The sequence below is a fragment of the Littorina saxatilis genome, linkage group LG15 (genome assembly GCF_037325665.1).
Source record: "Littorina saxatilis isolate snail1 linkage group LG15, US_GU_Lsax_2.0, whole genome shotgun sequence".
Lineage (NCBI taxonomy): Eukaryota > Metazoa > Mollusca > Gastropoda > Littorinimorpha > Littorinidae > Littorina > Littorina saxatilis.
The window spans coordinates 20,103,877-20,111,170 of record NC_090259.1 but is presented as its reverse complement, the minus strand read 5'-3'; positions in this window follow the sequence as shown (position 1 = coordinate 20,111,170).

The window sequence follows — 7,294 nt, the reverse complement described above, 5'->3', positions numbered from 1 at the left end:
GAAGAAAGAGCAAGAGCAGGACAACTTGTCCGCTCTTGGTTCAATAATCTATGTTACTGGACATTTTACACCCCCGGTATAGGGGTGTGTATAGGTTTCGGTCGATGTGTTTGTTTGTTTGTGTTCGCATATAGATCTCAAGAATGAACGGACCGATCGTCACCAAACTTGGTGAACAGGTTCTATACATTCCTGAGACGGTCCTTACAAAAATTGGGACCAGTCAAACACACGGTTAGGGAGTTATTGGTGGATTAAGATTCTACAAGGACTTATAGAGGGACATCGATGTGTTTGTTTGTTTGTTTGTGTTCGCATATAGATCTCAAGAATGAACGGACCGATCGTCACCAAACTTGGTGAACAGGTTCTATACATTCCTGAGACGGTCCTTACAAAATTTGGGAGAAGTCAAACACACGGTTAGGGAGTTATTGGTGGATTAAAATTATACAAGGACTTATAGAGGGACATCTTAATGGTCAAAGGGAAATAACCATTCTCACTCAGTCACTGCCACCAACTGAGAAGGTTATTTCCCTTTGACGGGGGTGTTTTTCCTACCTCGGAGGAATTTCTTGTTTAACTAGGTGTTATTCGCGCTTAGTTTCGAAAGGTCTGCGCGAGAGTAAAATACATATGAATGATGAGAGCTGGATGTTTCTTGTAATGTGTTGCAAGACACTGCTCTGAAAGATTATGTTGGAAGACATAATGATTTTGCCTATGATTCTGGCTAAGGTTAAGATTTGTTTTTGGTTTTTTTCCCTCTTGTCGAACATCTGACCTTGCTGTTGTTGATTTGTTTAATGTTCGGCGTTTGGTTCTGTTTTAGCTTCTGTTTTGTCAACAACAACAAAACTCACCCAATAAAAAAAGGGGAGATAAGAACATTTAGAAACGGAATGTAGACGATAAAGAACCCAAGTTCACAGCGAAAGTCTCAGGGCTTGGACACATGAATACACGCATGCAGGGGAAGAAAATGGGTAGCGCCGTATACTGTATGGCATCTCGCTTTCCCCATTGAGAGACCAACCCGAATTTCCATGAGGGTAACCTCACAGGACTATATGAAATCTTATCGTTATCCTTATCCTTACCAAGACTCATTTTAAAATGCTATCTGGTGCGGAGTAATTTGAATTTTACAGAATGTGGATCGAGGCCCCTTCCGCACATTCAGGGTAGACATTTTGGTTTTCTCTCTCACGCCTTCGCATCTGTGCTTTTGTGATTTCTTGTATTTATTAAAGTGAGCTCTCTGCTTTGGTTTTTCTTGAATAAGATCGAAGGACGGGCGGGGATGTAGCTCAGTCGGTAGCGCGCTGGATTTGTATCCAGTTGGCCGCTGTCAGCGTGAGTTCGTCCCCACGTTCGGCGAGAGATTTATTTCTCAGAGTCAACTTGTGTGCAGACTCTCCTCGGTGTCCGAACACCCCCGTGTGTACACGCAAGCACAAGACCAAGTGCGCACGAAAAAGATCCTGTAATCCATGTCAGAGTTCGGTGGGTTATAGAAACACGAAAATACCCAGCATGCTTCCTCCGAAAACGGCGTATGGCTGCCTAAATGGCGGGGTAAAAAACGGTCATACACGTAAAATTCCACTCGTGCAAAAAACCACGAGTGTACGTGGGAGTTTCAGCCCACGAACGCAAAAGAAAAAAGAAAAAAAAGATCGAAGGACAAAGTACCAGCTTTGACTCCGAAATTAGAAGCGAGGTAAGATTCAGAGGTTGGCTGCTGAAACATAATAACGTCAATACAAACTTTGTCCGAATGCACAGATGACAATTTAGTTGCATTGATTCTCTGATTTCACTTGTGTGTACCTCGAAATCATAGAGATTATGATTTCCCCTACAATTTGCTCCAATAGAAAGAGACAGAAACAAAGGTCAAAATAAACGTCAAAACAAAAAAGAAGGGAGAAAAATAATGTAATGAAAGAAAATATACAAAACAAAAAGTTTACAAAAAGGGGGGGGGGGGGTGGGTGGGGGGAGCATAAGGAAACAAAACTAAAAGAAGAAAGAAAGACAAGACAATAAAATTCACCTTGCATGCTCTTTATGTGTGGCTTGACCTTTTTAGACACAGAAAATGACGGGTTTCCAAGTGATTGAGAGGCATGCCTGCAGCACGCAATTAAGCCTGACAGAAACGGCCATCCGCGGTGCGAGGTGGGCGGGTGAATAGGACCACGTAAGCCGCATGCTTTCCGGTAATTAAAATCAAAATGAAGTAGGTGTAATCTTCTCTTTTTAGGATGCGGAAGTGTAAAATGGCGTGAAAATGAGATACAAAATATTGAGGGGAAGGGGGGGAGGGGGGGTGTCTCTCGGAAGGGAGAGAAACAAATGTGAAAAGGCATGAGCTTTTTTATAACCTTCATTTTTCTGTGATAGACTTACATGTGACAAGTTTCAAACGCGGAAACCACCATGTTAACTGAGGAAGGTTACAAGCTTGAATCGGTCCCGCATGGCCAAAGGAGGTGGAAAGGGCGTCACAAACTAAGAACCAACCTACAAACCGCAGAAATAATATTGTTGGCGTTATCGGGTGAGAACCACCACAATGCCTGTTGCCACCCATACTTTTTTCTTAACTCTCCCGTCACAAACACAAACACAAAGGCAAAGGCAACGAATAAAATCACTGTTCATGTTTGTGCGTTCTTTGTGAAACAAAAGTGTCCATCAACTCTCAGAGTTACGGAGCTTTCCGTGGAAAAAGAAACCAGTACGGTTGTAGGCCCGCGAGCTATTGAAACAAGAGCAAGTAAGGGCTTTTAAAACCAGACAAGCATAATGATTGTCCCAGTAATTACTTGGGTTTCTCTCTCTTTGTCTTCGAGTCCGGAAAATAAACAAGACTGAAGGGGGGGGGGGGGGGGCGGGGGCGGGGGCGGGGGCGGGGGTTTAGGGGTTGGGCGGGAGGAGGAGTCGGAGTCGAATACCTACATTGACAGTCCTTTCTACCCTTTAATTACTTTTCAAGACCTGTTGAGACTTCAGCCTGAGTACTGAGGACGCAAGAGAGTCAGTTCTTTTTGTTGGGGGGGGGGGGGGGGGGATTGCATAGGGCAAGGCGAGGGTCGGGTTGAGGCAGGGTATTTCGGGAAGGGGGGGGGGGTGTTAGATATCGAGTCGAATACCCAGATTGACAGTCCTTTCTACCCTTTGATTACTTTTCGAGACTCGTTGAAACTTTAGCTTGAGTACTGAGAACGCAAGACAGGTTTGGGGTAGAGGGTGCATGGTGTGGGGGTGTGCGTGGAGGAATGGGTGGAATGGAACGATGGCGGGATGGGGAGAGAGAGGCTTGGCAGTGTTAGAAGGCGGCACGCAGAATACCTACATTGTGAGAGTCCTTTCAACCTTTCAGTTCCTTTTCCAGGGCTTATACTCCGGTCATATTTAGTTTTAACCTCAACATAATACCTTTTCAATGTTTAATGTAATAATTTAATAGATTGTTATATGTTGTTTACACATATCAGGAATATAGAGTTATATGATGGGGGAAACAAGTACTAAAATTAAATCAAAGAAAATAAAATTTGCATTTTGAAAAGTTGTGACCAACTTCGCCGACAATAGCCGACACAAGGCGATCTGACACATCTAGGTCAAGGTTACTGTACCGCCGCACTACGCGCGCTGGCGCGAAACCGTCGTCTGCTGCTGGTTCATTTTTGCAAAAAAACTGTCTGTTTAAACAACTAACTGAAGCAGAGTTACTGAATGTGTATACTTCTGAGATGGGTATTGATTGTTCATCTTAATGCTATACAAATGGATGACATTAAACTGTAATTTAAGGCTTTTTTCATTATTCCGAAAACAACATTTGTATGGAAGCCGACCTATGGCAAAACTGTATTTCTTCTCAGTTACTAGTTTTCAAAATAAGTAAAGTAATGTTGTATGAGATGGTTTAAACACTTCTTGAATATACTCCTTCACTTGATATAAGTGCTGTTTTGTCTAGATTGAGTACTTGAACAAAGCCGACATTGAGCAGGTCACAGTGCCTGATCTCTTGCAGCTCATTGAAAGCTGACTCGGTTTTGATAAAGACCAGGAATATGGTTCTAAATACACGAAGAATCAATTGGAAGACTACTATGGCGTTAAAATTGTTTTTGTCAGAGAAGAAAGGAACGCCGAATGTTTTTTTTTTTAAAAAACAGGCAGCGAAATTCTTCGCCAATTTTACAAACAACCTAAATCCGCAGATCCCGAGACCCGATTATTAAAGGCTGCGGCAAAGCTCATTCGCAATTACCGTAAACTACCTTGTATGCGCCCCCCCTCCCCCCTCTCCTATGCACCAATTTCGCCCAAAAGTTGAGGGTGGGCGTTTCCTAGGTACTATACCCTTTGCAGGAGCGGTTCCTTAGCTAGAATAACGATAATTTGGTCATTTGGCATAGAAGTGTTCAAAGGATGCGTTATTGCACAAAACTTTCCTCTCTCTCTCTCTCTCTCTCTCTCTCTCTCTCTCTCTCTCTCTCTCTCTCTCTCTCTCTCTCTCTCTCTCTCTCTCTCTCTCACACACACACACAGACACAAACACACGCACACAGGGAATTCTACAAGCAAACCACGAAGATAATCTTATTGCTTTAGTGTCTGTTTAACAAGTTCATAACTTCAAAATATCTTTGACGACGCGGCCCTCTACCCGTTCTTACTCAAGAAATCAAAGAACACGTAAATCAACCTCTTCAGACATCACTTTTCGCCCAAGATGAAGCTTTTGTTTCTTCTTTTACCTCCCAGTCAAAAATGTATAGCGATTCTGTAACAACTCTAGAACCCGTTTTCTGTCCACTCCCCAAAACATTTCCGAGGATGGACATTTATATTTTTCCTTTTCCTTGTCTACTCTACTGATCGAAACTGGGAGGTGGGCGTTTACTAGGTACTGTACACTGTGCACAAAATTTGACCAAAAGCAGGGGGTGTGCGTTTACTCGATACTGGGTATATACAAGGTAGTTTACGGTACATTAAATCATAGTGTTCCGTCTGAGGAGGAATTCGTGAATATTCTTTCAGACATCAAACATCAGCTACTTGCACACAAAGAGAAGTTGTCAATATGCAGAACCAGTCAACTGTGGCTACAGAACCTTGACATGATGGTAGACATTCTCTGTCAGTCCATCAAAGATGAGAGAACAGGCAACTTTCGTCTGCATACATGTACGACGCCCTTTCAGTCCTTCAGGCCCTAGAGAACGACAAACACCCACAGCTAGCCAAAGCATTACAGATGGTCAGACAAACCAGAAGAGTTGTCCTCCAGTGGATACCAGCACACTGTGGGATACCAGGAAATGAAAGGGCAGATGAGCTGGCGAAAGAAGGAGCCGTGGAAGACCAACCTGAAAACAGTGTCAGCTTTAGTGAGCAGAAGACAATCATCAAGGCATTGATGAGGCCAAGGACAAACAGAGATGACTACCACACAATGTCCAGAGAGCTGCAAGTCAACCTCATCAGGCTGCGTACTGGCCACAACAGGCTCAATGCTCACATGAACCGAAAGTTCAAGCTGGCGCCATTACCAACCTGTGCCTGCGGTCAAGAAGACCAAACAGCGGAACACATCTTACAGCGATGTCCCTTACTAGATGAGTAACGAAAAGAAGTGTGGCCGTCACCAACTGGCAACTCCCTTGCAGACCAAACTATACGGCAGTCGACAGGAGTTGGAGAAAACGACAACATTTATCACCAGTGCTGGACTGATCGTGTAACCTCTGCGAACGCCAAGAAGAAGAAGAAGTCTGCATGTACAGAGTGTCCTGGAAATGTTGCCACACTTTGCTGCGTCTGGACACACCAACTACTTGAAATGTGCTTGGCAGTATCTTCAGCACATGTCTGAGCTACAAAGAATACAACCTGCTGTATATCAGCAGCTCATGAAAGGCCACCACAACATCCGGCGCAGCGATCGATACTGGGCAGGACTGTCCTCAGACCTCGTTATTGAACAGCTTCTGATGCGCAGCTTAAAGACAAATTGAGGTTTGACGAGGGGAACAGGCATGGGTGAAAGTGAAAGACTGGTGTGAATACTTGGCATGCAGCGTGTGACAGGTGTGCCTTTCATTACAAGTGACCAGCATAAGGATTCAAGCAAGTCAAGACAGAAAAGGGAACACGCGGACATTAAGAAAATTCTGGAGTTTTTCCAGAGGAGGAATTCATTCAGCGGAGACGGAAAACTCTCTTCAGCGGAAAAGTCGCAAACGAATCTGTAAATGTGGACACAGTAAAACTACTGGGACAAATCGTCATTCAAGACATGGTTAGTAGGGTCTTCGCTTGCCGACCGTTCACACTCAAGAAGAGTGATCAGGCTGTCACCCTAGCCTTTGAGTCTGTGGTGTCCTCTCAAGGCGAGGCCATAAATGTTGACCCAACAATGTTCCAGCGACTAGTCAGGATCTTAGAGGCCACTCCAGAGCTGCTGCCATCAGCCTTTGAACATGAGCTCTCTAACATTCCAACATCTTTGTTTGAGCCCTTAGATCTGCCACGAGAAGCCAGAAAGCACATTCTGGCTGCCCACATTTGGTTTCTCGCCAAACATGAAGAGGAAAACGTCCACGACGTACACTACGTCATCAACGGCGGTTTTCTTTTGCACCGTTTGGCACGGGGAAGGTGGGTGACATACAACCAGCTGATCGCAAGCTACGTGGACTACGTTGGACGAAGATACCACAAAGCCAGCGTTGTTTTGACGTCGAAACGGTCTTGTCTGCATAGCCCTGTGACGACGAGGAGGACGACGTCGATCAGCTGTGGTGACGTTTTCTACTGAATTGCAAAAAAAGGAATGGCTTAAACCCCTAACAATAACAGTGTAAAGACGAATCAACAAGTGACAGTATTTTGTTATCTTATGTATCGTCGTCATATGAAATAAACAAACTGTCGGGTGTCATACCCTCAGTTTAGTATTTGATCGCCTCTTTCATATTTAGGGGGGTATGAAGCGACTTTGCCTAAAACGATGTTTTCAAAACACTCATTTTCTTGAAGCTGCTCACTCTGCTTTGGGGAAACATATGTAAGTAAGAAAAAATGCCTTGTATTATTTTATATTTGCACACGGTGGCATAGCATGGGCGAATCGGATAATTTTCGTATAAAATGTGACTAGTCTTTTTGGTTTTGCACGGAAACAATCTGACTTTACAAGAGTTGCAGCTAACTATTTCCTACTTTGCCTTTTCCACTATCAAAAACGCCTTTAATGTGA